The 20,418-nt window shown below is 46.3% G+C and overlaps 1 protein-coding gene and 1 long non-coding RNA gene across 3 annotated transcripts in view; both read left to right on the forward strand.

Moving 5' to 3' along the window:
• The first annotated feature begins 455 nt into the window (after positions 1-455).
• The window catches only part of ANKRD12 (ankyrin repeat domain 12), a 62,503-nt gene continuing 42,540 nt past the window's right edge, over positions 456-20,418 (forward strand). For both annotated transcript variants that reach the window (XR_010303765.1, XM_064150201.1), the window contains exon 1: positions 456-655. The gene's annotated coding sequence lies outside the window, so the exon portion shown is untranslated. The remainder of the gene's footprint in view (positions 656-20,418) is intronic.
• LOC135179034 (uncharacterized) lies at positions 6,884-7,808 on the forward strand. The gene is made up of 2 exons (XR_010303875.1): positions 6,884-7,343; positions 7,419-7,808. It is a non-coding gene; the product is annotated as an uncharacterized LOC135179034 (long non-coding RNA).

Here is a 20,418-nt window from a genome sequence, read left to right on the forward strand (position 1 = left end):
GAGGCGCTCTTTAAGGCTCTTACTCGCCCTCACTCCACAACCATACCCGCCGCAGCAGTGCCGCCATTTCCAGAAAGTTCCAGTGGCCGCGACTGGCCAGCGCCTGCGCAGTCCTCGCGTCCTCTTCACACACACACACAGCTTCACCGCCGGCACCCTCCCAGCCCGTTATTCGCGTGGGGGGATGAGGGAGGACGCGGTGCTCCTGGTCGTCTCGCTTAGGCGAGGAGCGGAATGCTAAGGCGCCCTGCAGATAGGCGCACACAGCCGCTTACCCGCCCCACCCGCCGGTACAACGCTGGCGGCGGCGCTGCCCGCCGAGCCCTGGGTGAGGGCCACGTGGGCGGGGCACAGCCAATGGGAGCTCGGCGGAGCTGGGCTCCGGCGGCGACGTTGGGGGAGCGAGGAAGGGGGGAGCGGTAACGGCAGCGCAGGAGCAGAGGGAGGGAGAGAGGGAGGGAGCGGGCGGGAGGGAGAGGAGGTGAAGGGGCGTTTTCAAACCCTGCAGCGGCTAGGGCTGAACCTGAGCCCCTCTGGGCACCGCTGGTAACGGCGGGTGGCAGCCGCTCCCCTGTCAGATCTCTGACGGAGAGAGGAGGGGGGAAACGGCGGGAGAAGGAGAAGGACGCGTCCCGTCGCTGGCTCCCAGGAGAAGGTAAGGACTGGAGAGCAACCCTGCCAACCCTTTCCTTCTCAGCGAGCGGCGGGGACCCGCGTTTCTACCCGGTGCCACCGCGGCTGCCTGCCACTCTGTCTCTCGGAACGCGTTCGGGAGCCCTTCACCCGGTGCCCGCCTCAGGAGGTGTAACCGCTGCCCTGCTCGCTGGGGCAGTGGGCGCTGCGTCTGTGTGTCCCGGGCCTGTCGCCGCAATGCCCTGTGCCGGGGGCACGGTGGCGGGCAGCGGCTGTCCGCTGTCAGCGGCGCGGCTGGAGCCATGGCCGCCGCTGTCACCGTCTGGCGGCCGCGCCTCTCGCCCCGCCGAGCCCGGCCCTTGCCCCGCCGTCCGGTGGGAAGGGGTCAGGAGAGGGAAGGGACGGTGGGCGCAGGAGACCTGGGCGGTGGTTTCCCAGTGGCAGTGGGGAGGGAGGTGGCAGCGGCGGGGGCTGCCCGGGGCCGGGTGCTGAGGGCGGCATGGCGGTGCGCGCACACACACACACACAGACAGACAAGCAGACAGACAGACACACACACACACGCCCCGCCGCCCCGCCTCCCAATTTTGGCAGCTCGCTGCAGGCTCGGGGCTTGCCCCGCCGATTTGGGCCGTGCCACCCCGGCGCGGGGCAGCCTGCCTTTGTCAAACCGACAGCCCGGCGTGGGGCGTTTGGCAGTTACCCGGCTCCAGCCCGCCGCGAAACGCCGAAGGGCTGCCCCGGTTGTTTGGCAGAAAAGGAAGGTTGAGCCGGCTCGGTGTGCCAGCGCAAGGCAGCGCTGAGGTGGAGCACAGGTGACACAGGCAACAAAGGAAGGACGAGAAATGAGAGAATGCCAGGCTCAGATGCACAGCTCTTCGTGCTGGTTCAGCCTTGACTCTGCAGGTACTGCTGCTAACGTTCAGCCTGTATTTAAGGGCTGGGTAGTTGATAAGAAATGAAATGATTTTTAGTTTATTTTTCCCATCAGTAGTTTAATATCCCTGTTATCAGCTAGAGGTCTTGTAGACGTTGCCTGGATGCTGCCGCTGTGTTCTCCGCCTTTCTTCTGTGGGCCATGGGTGTGTGGAGGAAAATCTGAATTCGTCCATCTGAATTATAAGGTAGTTTGTGGGATAAAGCAGCTCTTCAGTGAAGGCAAGTGAGTAAGTTGTGATGCTTGTAGGAACAAAAATCTGTCAGTCAGATGTAGAACAGTCCAGATGACCTTATGTTCCAGGAAAAAAAAAAACTGTTTAATCTTGGAACACTAGGAAAGGCTGAGATCATCATGTCTATACAAAATCATTAACTTGTATTAAAATAATTCACAGTTATTGACATGTCATGATTTGAAGGAGGGGGAACACTTCTGCTCTCTGGTTTTGAAGCTTCGAGGGTTTGGGTGTTTTTCAGTATGCACATAGATGACAGCTTGGTTGGCCTCAGAGCTTGGTTGTCCTCATGTCTTGGTTACTCTAGGTAAGGGCATGGTGAGCTACTCGCAGGTACTGTGCATTCTGTACTTGCTTTCCTTCTTCTACAACGGTTCAGAAGGTAATAGTCCTTGGAGTAGCAGAACTTCAGAATGATGCGAGATGTCAGGGCATTTCACTTGCTGTTATTTGAGGCTTGTGCCGATCTTGGGCATCGCTCACTTCATTCTTTAGACAGAAACGTAAACACTTAGCTAACCTTGTGACTTGATCAGCTGGGGACCTTAATTTTAGATGTAGCAGAATGCTTCATTGGGAGGGCAATGGCAACCCTGTTGATTGTTGGTGTCTTTTTCCCTCTTCCCCTTCCCCTTCTCCTGTATGTGCCTTGTAAGCTAAAATAACAAGCCATGCCACTGTTTTCCTCTGCACTTGAAGGACTATGGTGGCATCCTTGTGGTGATGTCATTTTTTTGGTGCACCATATGTGAGTCTCTCTTCTGATTTTCTGGCTTTTCTCTAGTAACTGCTGAGTGCAGACAGTTGATCCAAGAGCCTTCAGTTCCTTTGCAAAGATGACAACTCAGGCTTTCAAATATAAGGATTTTGGCTTTTCTGTTAACCATCCCTTTGTGTGGTGTTCTTCCATCCAGAGGGCAATCCAAAATTATTTCTGAACTCTAAATATTACAGACAGCAAAACTTAGGACAGATGTTGGGTGGGAAAGCAAGATCTATGCAACGGACTTGACTTCATTTACCATTTTTTCCAGTCTGCTTGCACAACAGGTAACTTTTTTGAGGAAAAGATCTTTTAATAAGCAGCTGGAATGAATGATTATGTGAAACTTTCTTTGGCATTATTGGAAAGGGCTACTACTACAGCAAACACAAAGTAGAACACAGGAAGTTCCACCTCAACGTGAGGAAAAACTAATTGAGGGTGCTGGAGCTCTGGAACAGGCTGCCCAGGAAGGTTGTGGAGTCTCCTTCTCCAGAGACTTTCAAAACCTACCTAGACATACTTCTGTGTGGCCTACCCTAGGTGATCCTGCTTTGGCAGGGGAGTTGGACTCGAGGGGCCTGGAGCACAAATCCTATGAGGAGAGGTTGAGGGAGCTGGGCCTGTTTAGCCTGGAGAAGAGGAGACTCAGGGGTGATCTTATTACTGTCTACAACTACCTGAAGGGGCATTGTAGCCAGGTGGGAGGTGGCCTCTTCTCCCAGGCAACCAGCAATAGAACAAAGGGACACAGTCTCAAGTTGTGGCAGGGTAGGTATAGGCTGGATGTTAGGAGGAAGTTCTTCATAGAGAGAGTGATTGGCATTGGAATGGGCTGCCCAGGGAGGTGATGGAGGCACCGTCCCTGGGGGTCTTCAAGAAAAGCCTGGATGAGGCACTTAGTGCCATGGTCTAGTTGATTGGATAGGGCTGGGTGCTAGGTTGGACTGGATGGTCTTGGAGGTCTCTTCCAACCTGGTTGATTCTATAATCATCTCCAGAGGTCACTTCCAGCCCCTACCATCCTGTGATTCTATGATTACCACTTACTGTAGGATTAAAAGCATATACTGAACATTTAATACCTGTGTTTATTAAATTAGAGGTCAACAGTCACACTCTCAATCAACAGCTTCATTGCACCATTCAACATCTGTTTAAATGACTACAAAGCCCATAAACTGCTGCAGCTTCAACTGGATGCAAAGTCCTTTTAGTGGAAATGTGAGAACCCAGAAATGGCTCAGCTATTGGCTTTTTCCTCAACATTGGGCATACAGAGATGTATGAAAACAAATTCAACTTGTTGACCTGATTAAACAGAATCAAAATCTGAGCTTGATGGGTAGGAAGCGACCTCTGGGGATCATCTAGTCCATCACCCCTGCTAAATAAAGCAGGGTTGTGCACGGCACATTGCCCAGGATCACAGTGTCCAGGTGGGTTTGGAATTTCTCCAGAGAGGGAGACTCCACAGCCTCTCTGGGCAGCCTGTTCTAGTGCTCTGTCACCTCACAGTAAAGAATTTTTTCTTTGCCTTCAGATAGAAATTCCTGGGTTCCTGTTTGTACCTGTTGCCCCTTGTTCTCTTCCCTGTTCCTAATGAAAAGAGTCTGGCCCCATCCTCTTGACCTTGCGATATTGGTGAGCACTGAGAAGATCCCTTTTCAGCCTCCTCTTCTCCAGACTAACCAACCTCCGGTCTCTCAGCCTTTCCTCTACAGAGAGGATCTTCATAGCCTCTGCTGGGTGCTCTCCATCAGGGTTCCTTGTCCTTCTTTAACTGGGGAGCCCAGAGCTGGACTCCAGATGTGGCCTGACTAGGGCAGAGTAGAAGGGTAGGCTTACCTCCACTGACCTTTACTTACCACGTTTAGGTGATCTTAGGCTGATGAAATCACCTGGAAGACCAGCACGGTTGGTCCTCTAAAGCTGGAAGTGCCTGTCGGTCCCAAAATGTGTAATGATTAACCTGATACTTGCACTGTTGATAGGCACACTCAGAACAACTTACTTCTAACATTTTTTTGCACCTTATGAAGAGATGGGCTGAGCCTGAATGTTTGGTGCTCTTTCCTTTCCATGTTTTATTGCAGGTGGAGCAGCATAAATGTTGATTGGTCATTTAGTCTCCAAATCAGGCTATATTTTAACTACATCATTAGGCTCTACTTAGTGTCTAGCGACAGATGGTAACGAAATAAATATTAGCACAAACTCTGCCTTGCATTTTGTGTTATGACACTAAATTATTAACAGAATAGCAGGAGTCAGAGCCCTGCTAACATTTTCAGGTCTTTGTCTCACCGGTTCACTACTGTTCAGTGATTGGGCTCCTCACTACAAGAAGGACATTGAGGTCCTGGAGCAGGTCCAGTGAAGGACAATGAAGCTGGCAAAGGGTCTGGAGAACAGCTTTTCTGAGGAGCAGCTGAAGGAAGTGGGTTTGTTTAGCTTGGAGTAGAGAAGAAAGAGGGAAGACTTCACTCCTTACAACTCCTTGAAAGGAGGTTACAGTGAGGTAGGGGACCCAAATTGCACCAGAAGAGGTCTAGATTGCATATTAGAATAAACTTCTTCACTGAAAAGGTTCTTAAGCCTTGGAACAGGTTCCCTAAGGAGGTGGTTGATCCTGATCCCTGGAGGTGTTTAAGAGATGTGGTGCTGAGTGATCTGGTTTAGCACCAAACTGATAGAGTTTGACTCAATGATCTTAAAGATGTTGCTCAGCTGAAATGATTCTGTGATCCTGTTCTATATCATTATTGCAGAAGCTGGAGAAGTCTTTGAAAGTTCCTTCAGAAGCTCATGGAGCCATATTTGTATCTCAGCTACAGAGTTAAGAATCTTCATTGGCACCTTACATGGAACCTAAGTATTCATGTAAAGAGAGAAACTTGAAGCCTTTGAGAGGATTACTTTGGTTTGAGTTATCTCTCTGAATCTGACAAAGCACCCTTATATCTACAGCAACTGCTTTTATCTTTAACAAGCAACAAATGAATAAACTCTCCTCAGTTTCATGCCTGAGATGTGATCATGTCACAAAGGAATTGGTTTCACACTGGTTTATGTGAAGAAAAGCCATTAGCAATGTTAGAGACAGAATTATGAGCTCCATTAGAGACAGAAAATAAAAATGCAAGCTGAGGAGGAAGACTCGAGGTATTTTCTTCCCTGCTGCTCTCAGGTACTTTCCACTTGCAAGTAGCCTGGTGGAGATTGAGTCTGGGAATGACCTTCTTGTCCTATGTCTTGCATTCATGAGGCTGGAAAACAGCCAAGAGCACTTTCCCCCTCCTTTCTGAGGTTCAGAATGTATTAAATACAAGAGAAGCCACCTAACACTTTGCATTTCCAGGAGTATTACAAAGTTCATTGCTCAGTGACAGCAGAAATGAGCTTACTTAGGTGAAGACATTTCTTATAGTTGCCCTTCTCTTTCAGAGCCTTTCATGAGTCCTACTTAAGAGATGTCTGGCTTTTCACACCTCTCAAACTCTGATATTTTCCTTCTCTTTCTAGTATGGGTAATGATCATCCACTTGTCTTCTGAGTTGAAGAAGGGACAGGTGTCTTGACAACCATGTTACCTTCTCTACATAAGTAAATAAATAAAGTTATCTTTTCTCTTTAACTGTTGTTTTGCTTTCCGGTCCCTTCAGTTCTCCAGATGACACAGTAAAACATTAACGAAGGTTAATTGCAGTACTCAGTGCAGTTTTACAACTCCAAATAGTTATACTTGTGTGCAAACAGTTTGCTGGTTGTTCTCTGTTTTCACTCCATCTGTTCCCTCACTACCTCTTTTCCTCTCGAAGAAAAATTATTTCCTTAACAGAACTTGCCAGGTTTTTCTTCTGTTGCTTTTGTGCTATGTGGTGATGGCCAAGAGGTGGCAATAAAGACCATCAAATATTTTGCATGTCTTCACAATTTAGCCAAGACAAACCCCTCTATTTTCCAGATGAAGAGCTGCAGATAAGCCTTGCTAGGAGCTTGCCTTTTTTTCCTGCATCTGCTGCTTCCATGGATGGAAGCATTCCAGCACGTTGGTTTACTCTTGGTGAATCCTCTAAAGTTGAAGGTGTTGGTAGCTGTCTGTGTTTAGTCTGTGAAGGTCCTTTGTGTGGTTTGAGGTTCCTCCTGGTAGTGCTGCAGATAAGTTGTGGATTTTCTTGGGTTTGAGTAGGCAAATTATCATTAGTTTCTGAAGCTCTAATAAAATGTATAGAGTAGATATGAAATCTATGTAGAAGGTTTCCAGAAGGGATGTAGATTCCTGTAGAAGGAATCTTAAGTTGAGCAGAATACTGGTGAAGGTTTTAAGTTTTACTTTGGTAGACATTGTGCTCATGGAATAGTCTTTCTCAGTTGACCAAGATCTACTTTGTTACATCTTTGAGGAATAACTCAGCTCAAAACTGAAGTTTACAACTCCACTTCTCCATTTACCATACAGGGAGCATCACATAATGCTAAATATCTGTGCAGGTGTTTCCTTTCAACCCATAGCTCATCCTAAAAAAGACTCAAGAGGAAGCACCTGTGAACATACAAGATTTTAGACTTGCAGATTAAAAGGAAGGACTAATGGATTTTGCAATAAGCATCTTTGTCTCCTAAGAATTCTTGAGCAAGTTAACTCTTTTCTTTCCCAGACTCTTTATAGGATCAAGAATCTCCTTTGTTTTGAGATGCTATCCAGAATAAAGCCAAATGCCTTCAAGCACTCTGGGTGCATGTGTGTGTCTGGTTCTCAAAGTAAGGAGGTGAGGCTGTTTTTCCATGTAAATGTAGCTAGGTGAGTCTCTCAGTAGGAATATGATGTTTTATACTGTACACAGCTGACTTAATGATATGATTTAACTGTAGTATGGCACAAGTACTCACCAGCTGCACAGGTTCTTCTGGTCACCTCGTAAGTCTTTGTTGGAAGAAATGCTATCTTGTCTACATAGCTGAAGTTACTGAAGCACATGGAAGACTAAAACCTTTCTGTATGTTGAATGTATCAGCAAGAGGAGAGAGCTGCCAGTAGAGTGAAGAACATCTGCATTTCTAAATCATGGAAATTAATCACAGACTAGCTGACATCAGAAAGCACCTCTAAAGGTCACCTAGCCTGTGTCCTACTCGGCATGGGGTCTGCTAGAGCAGATTGCTTCTAGACATGAGCAGTTGAGTCTGGAATTCATCCCAATAGTGTGAGAAAAATAAATGTTATGAATTTTTAATTAGAGTTGTTGTGATTCCTTGCTGGACCTGTTGCTGAAGGTTTGATAACTCAAAGAATGTTTTGGGTTGACAGACATCTGTAAAGGTCATCTAGGCCAAACACCCAGCAGTCAGCAGGAACATCTACAACTAGAGCAGGTTGATCAGAGCCCCAAACAACCTGACCTGGTGTGGTTCCAGGAATAGGGCATCAACCACTAGTCTGGGCAGCCTCAGGTGGTGCTTTACCACCCTCAGAGTAAGTAATTCCTTCTCTCTAGCCTAAATCTCCCTCTTTTTGTTTAAAACCATCACTCCTTGTCCTGTCACAGCAGGCCTGTCCCAATCCTTCTGATAGGCCCTCTTCAAGTAGTGAAAGGCTGCAGAAGGGTCTCCCTGGAGCCTTCTTTTCTGGAGGTTAACAACCCCAATTCTCTCAGCCTGTCCTCACATCAGAGTGGTTCCAATCGTAGGATCATGGTTGTGGCTTCCTCTGGACCCTCCGCAACAGGTCCATGTTTCTGCTGTGCTGAGGACTCCAGAGCTGGACCCAGAACTGCAGGTGAGGTCTCAGCAGAGCAGAATCCCCTTCCTCCACCTTCTGCCCACGCTGCTGGGGATGCAGCCCAGGACATGGTTGGGTATGGGCTGGGAGTGCACATTGCCAGCTCGTGTCCAGCTCTTCACCCACAAGCACTCAAGTTTTCTCCATAGGGCTGCTTACTCTACATCCCTTCATCTTGCAGCCTGGATTGATACCAGGATACTCCAACCTTTGTGCCAAGACAGTGCACTTAGTCTTGAACCTCATAAGCTTCCCACAGGCTCAAACTTGTTGTCCATGTCCCTCTGGATGACATCCCTTCCCTCAGGTGTGCCAACTGCACTGCTCAGCCTGGTGTCATCTGTCAGACTTTTTTCTTTTAATTGTGGAGCAGAGCTTTTTTCCCAGCTGTTGTAGGTAAAGTCTTTTCTGACAAATTCAATTTTTCATAGTCAGAGATTGCATTCTTCTTGTCCTGCCTGTGTGTGGTAGTCTTGTAAAGCCTTGGTGCATCCTGCAAAATTCTGCTGCTCAGATTCTTACTGATTTTGTTTAATTTAAATGACTAACTGGTTGTGTAAATACTACTACTTTGCACTGTTTTGCTTATTAATGACACCATTTCTGATTTATTGTTTTAAGAAAGACAAATATATGTCTTTTCTTCATGATGCTTGTACTAGAACTTAATGAGGAAGGTCTTCTCCAGTGCCTGCAACTCGGAATGAGTTTGAAAGTGAGAAACTGAAAGTGAAACAACCTTACTTTCTGCTGCTGAAGGAGAAATAGGAAAAGTAGCTGAAGCATAAATAGTAATGAGAGCATTTCTTCAGAAGTCATCATCTGGTAACATCTGAAAAGAAACTTAGCAATATTTATGATCCTGCAAGAATTCCTTTTAAGGAGAAGAACATTTGTTATTTAAGCCAGTTGTATTTGTACCCTTCTTGGTCTGTTTCTCTGCAGAAGTGCCAAACAGTTAGGTTTGTGTAGGCTGGATCAATGGGCTGAGGTCAACTGTGTGAGATGCAACACTTGGATCACAACAATCCCATGAATGCTTCATGCTTGGGAAGCTGTTTGGTGGGAAAGGACCTGAGGGTGTTGTTTGACATCTGACTGAATATAAGCTGGCATGTGCCCAGGTGGCCAAGGCCAACAACATCTTGGTCTGTATCAGATACAGTGTGATCAGCAGGAGAAGGGAAGTGATCATGCCCCTTTACTCAGCACTGCTGAGCCCACACCTTGGGTGATGGGTTTGATTTTGAGCTTCTCAATACAAGGACATTGAGGTGCTGGAGCATGCCCAAAGAAAGACAGTAATGCTGGTGAAGTGTCTAGAGCACAAGTCTGGTGAAGTGCAGCCAAGAGACCTGGGGGTGTTTAGCCTGAAGATAAGAAGGCTGAGGGAAGACCTTTTTGCTCTCTACAGCTGCCTGAAAGGAGGTTGGAATGAGGTGGGAATCAGTCTTATCTTCCTAGTAAAGGGTGACAGAATGAAAAGAAACAGTCTCACGTTGCACCAGGGGAAGTTTGGGTTATATATTAGAAGAAACTCCTTCACAAACAGGGCTCTTAAACACTGGAACAGGCTCTGCAGAGAGGTGGCTTCATCCCCATCCGTGGAGATGTTTAAAAAACACAGAAATGTGATGCTGAGGGACATGGTTTAGCACCAGACTTGGTAGAGTTAGGTAATAGTTGGGCTTGGTGATCTTAAAGGTCTTTTCCAACCAAAGCAGTTCTCTGATTTGTGTTTCTTTTTTCTTGCTGCAGTAACAAATTCAACCTGAGCTATTTAAGGTAGAACAAGAGCTGAAAATGTCTGACTAGATAACTGAGGGAATTAGATGACCTCTAGATATGCCTTCCTCTCCACTATTCTTTATGAGCTTTTAAGGTTTTGTGCTTTTTGGTAAGTGTGTTTAGGTAAAAAAGAAAGGGAGGGGAGAAGGAAAAATGAAGAAAAAGCCTTACTAATAAAATTCAATCAGAAAACTACAGATTCAGTCATGCTGATTAATAGAGTGGAACTGTTAGAAGTTGGCAGGTCTAGGTGCCACTATTAGCATAGAAAATAAACTGAAGAGTATTGTGAGCTCTGTGGAATACTTGAAACCAAGCACAAGTGAACGCAGGCTCTCTAAAGAGGGCTTTGAAGGTTTTATGAGTAGGAGCCCAAGGTCCTGTATGGGCAGTTACAACCAAAGCCCTGCCAAGGCAAGGGTTGTGTATCTTCAGGTTTTTTGCTTTTCCTAGTAGAAATTCCTAGACTATGAGACACATTCCTTATTTTGGTAGGAAGTAGTGGGGAGTTCCAGCTGAAGTATTGGAAAATCTTTCTTGCTGCCTGAGCGCCGGCTGGTGTGTAGGCATGTCATCCTAGCAGGCCATGAGGAGGTACTTCAGAGGATCTTAAAAGCTCTTCTGGAGACTGAGTAGTCACTGCCTGTTGCTATTTCACTGCTTCAGGACCCCATTATGAAACAGGATTAAAATGTTGGATTTTTTCTTATTGCAGAAAGATTTGTGCTTCTTGACTGCATATAAATGATTGGATCTCAAGTATCTAAACATCTCAGATTGAAATGGAGGAATACTTTCTGACAGGATGGCAAGCCTAGTAGTTCATTCCATATGTTAGCTGGGACCTGAGGATCCAAAATACATGTGCCCAAATTCTTTCCTGGCAGGTATTCCTAAAAGATATGTTTATCATAGAATGGCTTGGGATGGAAGGGACTGTAAAGATCGTCTAGTTATGACCCCTCTGCCATGGGCAGGGACACCTCCTACTAGACCAGATTGCTCAAAGCTTCATCCAACCTCCCTTTGAATACTTCCAGGCTTTGAGCCTCCACAGCCTCTCTGGGTAACCTGTTCCAGTACCTCACTGCCCTCTTCTTAATGTCTAATCTCATTCCTTCTTCCAGTTTGAAGCCATTACCTCTGATCCTGTCACTACACAACTTTGAGAAAAGTCTCTCTCAGGCTCTCCTGTAGCCCACTTCAAACACTGGAAAGCTGCTGTAGGGTCTCCCTGGCGTCTTCTTCAGACTGAACAACCCCAGCTTTTGCAGTCTGTCTTCATAGGAGAAGTGCTCCAACCCCCTGATCATCTCGGTGACCTTCCTCTGTACCTGCTCTAACAGTTTCATATCCTTGCTGAGATGGGAGCTCCAAAGGTGGACACATCGTTGAAGGGAGGTCTCAGCAGAGTGGAGGAGAGAATCCCCTCTCTTCACCTGCTGACAACACTGCTTTGGGTACAGCCCAGGACACAGTTGGCCTTGGAATGTGAGCACACATCACTTGCTCATGTTGAGCTTCTCATGAGTAAGCAGCCTCAAGTCCTGTTCCTTGCACTGCTCTATCTCCGCTCTCTGCTCAGCCTGTATTTGTGCTTGGGATTGCCCTGATGCATGTATAGGAGCTTGCATCTGACCTTCTGATTTTTGTGAGGTTCACCACAGACCCACCTCTCAGCCTGTTCAGGTGCCTCTGGATGACATCTCTTTTCCTCCAAAGTGTTCACCACAACACACAGCTTGGTTTCATCTGCAAACTTGTTGAGGGTACTTCAATCCCATTATGTCCTTGAAGAAAAGATACTGAATAGTATTGTTCATAGTACAGATCCTTGAGAGACACCACTTGTTACTGGTTTCCACTTAGACATTGAGCTCTTGACAGTTACTTTTTGAGGGTGACCATCCAGCCAGTTCCTTCCCCATCGAGTGGTCCCCCCCATCAGGTCCATGCCTTTCCAATGTAGGGACCAGTTTATGTTAGCTGGTGTTTTGTTTGATTTGGTTTTTAGAGTAACATCTAAAATCATGCAGGGAGGATTGCAGTAGGGGAAAGGTAAGACACTTTCTCCAAGGTTGCACAAGAGGTACAGCAATGAAAGGAGCAGAACTGATCTCAGCAGTGCCTGTTCTAGCCACAAAATGTTGTGCAAATCTTGAAGGAAGATTGTAATGAAAAAGAACTCCTCACTTCTGGACCAAAAATGGTTTGTCATATTTTATTGTAAAATGCTGTAAGATCTGCCAGCTTTGTGACTCGTGTCCACGCTGGGCACTGCATTTGCACTTCAGACTGCAGCTGACTGTTGCCTTAGGCACTGTTAGTTTTTGACTGTGCTGGAGCTTGGTTCTTTCATCACCACTCAGACACTGGGATCTGCCTGGACTGAACTGTCACAATCATGTGTGAAAAGGGGGAATGTTTTTCGGATAACAAAGTTCTTGTCATCATTCATCTGCAAAAGCCATTGCATGTGCCTGAAGTGTTCCAAATGGATGTTCTACCTAAAGCCAGGAGTATTTAGTAATCCTAGAATCACAGAATAGTTGGAGCTTGAGGGGACCTTTAAAGGTCATCTAGTTCAGCCCCCCTGCAGTCAGCAGAGGCAGTTGCAGCTTACAGCAGGTTGTTCAGACAACCTGACCTAGAATGGTCCCAAGACTGAGGCATCCATCACTGCGCTGCACAACCTGGGCCAGTGTCTCACCACCCTCATGGTAAAACATTTCTTCCTTCTATTTAGTCTAAGTCTTCCCTCTTTCAGTTTAAACCCATCACCACTTGTCCTGTCAACAGGCCCTCCTAAAAAAAAACATCTCCCCAGCTTTCTCACGGATCCCTTTAAGCACTGAAGGCCCACAGTAAGTTCTCCCTGACACCTTTTCTTCTTCAAACTGAACAACTCCAGCTCTCTCAGCCTATCTTCACAGCAGAGAGGTTCCAGCTCTCCAGTCATTTTTGTGGCCTGTTCTGGACCTGCTACAACAAATCCACATCTTTAGTTTGGAAAAAAAAAATATTTAATGCTTTTTTTTTTCCTGGTTACTGCTGGAAAACCACATTGCAAGTGCATTGAGACACCATGGAGTGCAGGGCAAAAAGTGCCTGTCAAGTTGTTCTGTTTATTCTATTTGTTTGTATATGATTGCACAACACATTCAGAAAGTGACAATGGTGAATATGCTGTAATCTTAAGTAGTAGAACATAGACAAAACCCTTTTTATTTTGTTTTTTTCTCATGCAAAATGTTTCCCTTCAACTTGTAAAGGAGAATATGCTTCTGGGCTTGCCAGTAGGGGTGTGCTGTGGTGAGATTTAGTCCGTTACAGCTGCCAATGTCTGATGCAGCCAGCTGTGGGGAAAAAAGGTCAGCTTTGCTCATCTTTGACTTCAGCACCTGGAGAGTTAAATTATTCAGTAATGATGGATCCATAGAATTGTTTCAGATGGAAGACACCTTTAAGGTCAAGTCCAGTCATCAGCCAAAGACCACATTGCCCATTAAACCAAGTCCAGAATGGCCATGTTAACATGTTTCTTGAACACCTCCAGGGATGGTGACTCCTGCACCTCCCTGGACAGCCTGTTCCGGTGCCTGACCACTCTCTCACTAAAACTTTTCCTAATATCCAACTGAAACTTCTGGCACAATTTCAGTCAATCTCCTCTCATTCTATCACCTCATACTAGGAAGAACAGAACAACTCCCACCTTACTACAACCTCCTTTTAGGAGGCACATTTGTGCTTTCCAGCCCTGTACCAGAAAGCAGGTGGGTGGGATGACACATGGGAGACAGGAGAAAGGGTGATGTTTTTCCTCTGCTGGTTAAACCACCTTTAGAAGTTAAATCCCTCCATCAGGCAGAGGGGATTCTTTGGAGGCTGCCACTGACTGCCTCCTCACACACCTGCCAGGAAACACCCTGTATGCTGCACTCCAGCAGCATTCTCAGGTGCTAAAAGAGGTCTTTTTTAGAAGGGATCAATATAATACTGTTTTCATAGGACTCTGAACAAGAAATCAAAACCCATTTTTGCTGAAAAGAAGCCTTTAATAGCCTTTTCCTTGTAAGGATCAAATAAACTGCTGCAATCCTTGTAGAATGACTATATTTATGTAGTCCACTCTAGACTTTGGTGCAAAGACTGGTGTTTTTGTGGCTATCGTCACTGAAATGTGAAATTTCAGAACAGGATTTGATACCATGTTCTAATGGGATTTTTGACTGCATGCCATGGGCAATGTTCCATCCTTTGCCATCATTTTGACATTCTCAGTGATGCTGATGAGACATCAGCAGTGTTAAGACTTCACTTCTCCAATCATGTCTGTCCAAGGAGGTAATGGAAGAGTGACCACAGTAGTAAGCTTGTCACTCTCCATTAAAGCTGAAAAGAGATGGAACACTTCTGCTTTTTCACAGGACCACAGGAATGGCAAGTCTAAAGAATTTTGGTTCATGTTCTGATGAGAAAAACTTCTTTCTTGTGAGGTAATGGAGCTCTGGACCTGGCTGTCCAGAGAAGTTGTGGAGTCTCCTCTTCTGGGGAGATTCCAAAACCAGCTGGATGTTGTGATCCTAGGCAGTCTGCTGTGGGTGACCCTGCTTCAACAAGGAGGTTAGACAAGGTGATTTCTGGATGATTCTTCTGACCATGCTGGGGTTCTGTGATTCTATGCTTTCCTGATAGAAAGATCCCCGACCCTGAGAGTGTTAAACGTAGTTAAACGAGCATCTTTCTGCTTGTTTCTTTTTGCTTAAACTCTGCTCTTTATAGCATGTCAAAAGCCCAATTTGCTGTGAAGTTTGCTCCTTTGTACTGTACCCATTCCCCTTCTCCCAGCTGCCTTTGACACTCCCACCAGAACGCAGACAACATTTGGTGTGACTAGGCGGGAGCTACCTACATACTTCTTAATTAACCACTCTATACATACGGGTGGGCCAGCTGGCATTCTCTGAGCAGAATTTGGCATGCTGGCTTTTGCCTGCCTTTCCCTCACTTCAGCTGTTCTCCAACATCTCCCTCTTACAATCGTCCACCACTTTTTCCTGTCATAGATTTATAGAATGGTTTGAGTTGGAATGGATCTTAAAGAGCATCTAGTTCCAGCCCCCTTGTCATGGGGGCAGGAGCACCCTCCCGCTAGACCAGGCTACTCAAGGCCTCACCCAGTCTGGCCTTGAACACCTCTAGGGAGGAGGCATCCACCACCAAATTGAGCAGTGTTCCTCACTGTAAAGAATTTCTCACCATGCTCACTGTAAAGATTTTTTTTCTGATACCCAGTCTAAATCTGCCCTCCTCAAGCTTCAATCTGTTCCTTCTCATCCCATCACTCTAAGTCCCTTCCTGGCTTTCTTGTAGGCCCCCTTCAGGTGCTGGAAGGCCAGACTATAAAGTCTTCCCAGAGCCTTCTTTTCTCCCCACTGAACAGCCCCAACTCTCATAGCCTATCCCCATAGCAGAGGTGCTCCAGCACTCTGGTCATCTTTGCCCTCCTCTGGCCTCTCTCCAGCAGTTTGATGTCCTACTGATACTGGGAACACCAAAACTGGACACACTTCTTAGTAGGTTTGAGATCAAGATCATACAAGTCATTTCTACATTGACTTGGAAAAGAGAGAGTCTTGAGTGTGGGAGGGAGGAGATCCTGAGAGAACATCTACATCAGAGCCTTTGTTTGACTCGGAAATACGTCCTGAGAATGACCACACATCTTCCTCCTCACTGTAGTTTAGTTTGCTCTGTGCAGTGGATTCCTCCTGTTGTAAGCTCAGAGATGTGTTCAGGAATGTGCTCCAACCTCTTATGTGTGTTTAATTCATGGGACTGCACTAGAATTAATTCAGAGCAAAACTGCCAAGTGTGGCTCATGTGAATTCTGGATTTGTGTTACCAGCTGTTTGACACTCCAGACCCACTCTTGTTATCTCTCTTCTTCTTGCCAATGTAGATGTAGCCTTTGCTGTCACTTCCATGCATTTAATTTTAGCAAAACATTCTGAAGCACTCCTGTCAAATATTTATAGCAAAGATTTTTGTACAGTTGATTCACTGTTTCACAGTCTGGAGTAAATCCCTGCTGGAAGTGAAGGATATTTTTCTTCATATTTTTATCTCTGCAGCAGATATGTGAAATTCAGAAGACAGAGGTAGTTGAGAAAATCGCCCTATCCTAGATCCTCTGCTTTTTAAATGCAAACATATTCTGGAGTTCAGAGATAATATCTTGGAAATGAACCTGTTACTCCTGATGTTACCCTAACAATTCAGTCTTGTGCCTGACTGAATTGCTCTAAGAGCAGTCAGTTAACCTTTGAGATAAACTGTCCCACCCCAAGCATAGTATAACTTTTTGGTGGATGCATTATGAGGAAGACCTGCAGGATTAAGAAAGGAGACAATTACTTGGAGCACCACAACTAGTGATACTTTAAAAACAGTAAGATTTATCACAGAGTGGTAGGACATGGCAGGAACCTTTGAAGATAGTCTTGTCTAACCCTCCTGCCAAAGCAGGATCACCCAGAGACTCCACAACCTCTCTGGACAGTCTGGTCCAGTTGATCTGTCACCCTCACAGGAAAGAAGGTTTTCCTTGTGTTTTGGTGGAACTTCTTGTGTTCCAGTTTGTGCCTGTTGACCCTTGTCCTATCGTTGGGCACCACTGAGAAGAGACTGACCCCATCCTCTTGACTGATACTGCTAAGGTCCTCTCTCAGTCTACTCTTCTCCAGGCTCTACAGCCCTGGGTATCTCAGCTTTTCCTCCTCTTATGCTCCAGTCCCCTCAGCATCTTGGTAATCCTTTGCTGAACTCTCTCCAGCAGTTCCTTGTCTCTCTTGAACTGGGGAGCCCAGACCTGGACCCAGTACTCCAGATGTGACCTCACCAAGGCAGGAACCTCCCTGGACCTGCTGACCATGCTGCTCTTAATGCTCTAGGAGGTGAGGCCATTTTCCTTCTTGGCCACAAGAGCATGTTGCTGGGTCATGTTAAACTTTTTCACCATCACTCCCAAGTCCTCCTCCATGGAGCAGCTTCCCAGCAGGTCACCTGTAGCAGTGCAGGGAGTTATTCCTTCCTAGGTGCAGAACCCTGCACTTGCCCTTGCTGAACTTCCCTCGACACAGCTCTCCAGCACATCCATGTCTGACTGAATGGGGTGGTTGATGACACCCCTCCCAATTTTTGGTCATTTTACTTTATGAGAAGTGGGAGTTCTCTCAGATGTTTGAAGCATTGCTGTCTGTCTGAGAAGTATTTCACACAGGGATTGTGAAATCCGCCTCGGTGCACAAAACACTTCCTGGAAATATTGCCAGTGTCAATGTGATGGTTGGGATGAATCTGCTTTAATAATCTAGTATGTGATACTCTGTTTGAGTGAACTTCCAAAACCATTTTCTCTTCCAAAGATAGTTGGCTTAAGATCAAGAATTGAATGAATTCACATTTCATGTTGATTATGTGGTGAAGAAAATGGAAACATCCTGTGCCTTCTGTTTTCCTTTACTCCTATCTGTGTATTATTTCTGCCAGTTGTATTCTCTAAACAGATTAAATTGATTTTTCATTCCAATGTAGTTTGAAAGTGTTTCCATCATCCTCTTGCCCCCGTGCAATACCTGTAGCTTGAAGTAGATTTTTGTTGTTGTTTTGCCATTAAAAAAATTATTTCTGTTTCAGTATCAAGTTCAGTAAGACTTGAAAGGAAATAGAGGGATGCTGAGCACTCAGAAGGGAGAAACTCTTGGTTAGCTGGTGTGTTTTAACATCTTTATTGATCTGGATGAGAGGATTGAGTCCAGCATCAGTAAGTTTTCAGATGACACCAAGCTAGCAGCAGGTGTGGAGCTGTTGGAAGGTAGGAGAGCCCTGCAGAGGGACCTAGACAGGCTGGATGGGTGGGCAGAGGCCACTGGGATGAGATCTAACAAGGCCAAGTGCAGGGTTCTACACTTTGGCCACAACAACCCCAAGCAGCACTACAGGCTGGGGACATAGTGCCTGGAGAGCAGCCAGGTAAAGAGGGACCTGGGGATACTGGTAGATAGTAGCTGAACATGAGCGAGCAGTGTGCCCAGGTGGCCAAGAGAGCCAATGGCATCCTGGCCTGCATCAGGATTTGTGTAGCCAGTAGGACAAGGGAGGTTATTATTCCCCTGTACTCAACACTGGACAGGCCACACCTTGAGTCCTGTGTCCAGTTCTGGGCCCCTCAATTCAGGAGAAATGTTGAGGTGCTGGGACGTGCCCAGAGAAGGGCAACAAAGCTGGTGAGGGGCCTGGAGCACAGCCCTGTGAGGAGAGGCTGAGGGAGCTGGGGGTGTGCAGCCTGGAGAAGACGAGGCTCAGGGGTGACCTCCTTGCTCTCTACAACTCCCTGAAGGGAGGCTGTAGCCAGGTGGGGTTGGTCTCTTCTCCCAGACAACCAGCAACAGAACAAGGGGACAGAGTCTCAAGTTGTGCTGGGGGAGGTCTAGGCTGGATGTTAGGAGGAAGTTGTTGTCAGAGAGAGTGATTGGCCTTGGAATGGGCTGCCCAGGGAGGTGGTGGAGTCTGGGCTAAATTGGATTTATCACTTATGTTTTCTTTTTAAACTCATGAAAACAGATACTGGCTGCTGTGGTAATACTCTGTGTGTGGTGTAATCAGCAACAGAGCAAAAACATTCATTGCTGTCTTTTTGAGTTAAGAAATGCTTTTGTAAACTAGAGGAAACTCCTTCTAGATTACTCTGCACCAGGAATCTTTCTGAAGCTGTTAACAAAAAGCAAATCAAAGGAAAAGGCAAATAACTCTGTGTTCTGATGGCCTTTAAAAATGAATAGTTACTCTCCAGATCAGTAGGGCTGAAGAAATCATAAAATCATAGGTTGGAGGACACCCTCAAGATCATTGAGTCCAAACCATTAACCTGACTCTACCAAGTCCACCAGTAAGCCATAGCCCCCAAGCACCACATCTGCACGGCTTTTAAGCACATCCAGGGATGGTGACTCCACCATTTCCCTGGGCAGCCTATCCCAATGTCTGACAGCCCTTTCAGTGATTTTTTTTTTCCCTAATATCCAGCCCAAACCTCCCCTGGTGCAGCTTGAGGCCATTCCCTTATTCAAGAGAGATGCTGAGATACTGAAATGTGTCCAGAGAAGGGTGATGAAGCTGGTTAGAGGCCTGGGGCACAGCCCTGTGAGGAGAGGCTTAGGGAGCTGAGGGTGTGCAGCCTGCAGAAGAGGAGGCTCAGGGGTGACCTCGTTGCTGTGTACAACTACCTGAAGGGAGGCTGTAGCCAGGTGGGGTTGGTCTCTTCTGCCAGGCAAGCAGCAAGAGAACAAGGGGGCACAGTCTCAAGTTGTGCTGGGGGAGGTCTAGGCTGGATGTTAGGAGGAAGTTGTTGGCAGAGAGAGTGATTGGCATTGGAATGGGCTGCTCAGGGAGGTGGTGGAGTCACTGTCCCTGGAGGTGTTGAAGAAAAGCCTGGCTGGGGCACTTAGTGCCATGGTCTGGTTGATTGGCTAGGGCTGGATGCTAGTTGGACTGGATGATCTTGGAAATCTCTTCCAATGTGGTTGATTCTATGATCCATTCCTGCAGGCTGACAGCCAGGTTTGGGAGACATCCTGGATATTGTTACTTTTGCCACATACCAGTGGCAGAAGATCTGATCACACTCAGGAATGGAGGAAATAATAACCTGTTGTTGCTTTTGTCTTAGGTGAGGGTGGAGCAGCAGGAATTTCACAATGTTTTATCATCATAGTGGAGGCAAGATTCAGGTTGTTTTATGTGAGGCACTTTCTAGTTAAGCTCTTCCTGGTTTCCATTAAGTGGTTCATGTTAAATAAATAAAAAACCCTCAGGTGTGAGCAAAAGGAAGGAAAAGAGCAGACCTTAGTGCAGCATTTCCTGCTTTTCTGAATTTAGGATTGAGCATTTTGCACTTGCCTTCTTCTCTTGTCCTTCCTTTTCTTGTTCTGGAAGAAGAAAGTGAAATGTTACTGTGTTGTATGCAGTGGTATTCATCTTAGTCAAGAATTGCCCATAGTTTAGATCTTGAGGAGGAGGGAAGGTGGATGGATGAGTGGATGGATGGATGGATGGATGAAGGGGGGTTGAGGTATAGAGATTCCTTTAAATCTGAAATGTCTGTCAAGTCTCATGCACAAAACAGTTTTCTCAATCATCTGCCAAGAGAAAACAGCAGTTTCTATTGTCAGTTACCTGTGTCAAACCAGACCAGTGGCCCTAGTCCTGCAACA

This window comes from Pogoniulus pusillus, chromosome 10 (assembly GCF_015220805.1).
Source record: "Pogoniulus pusillus isolate bPogPus1 chromosome 10, bPogPus1.pri, whole genome shotgun sequence".
NCBI classification, from domain to species: Eukaryota; Metazoa; Chordata; class Aves; order Piciformes; family Lybiidae; genus Pogoniulus; species Pogoniulus pusillus.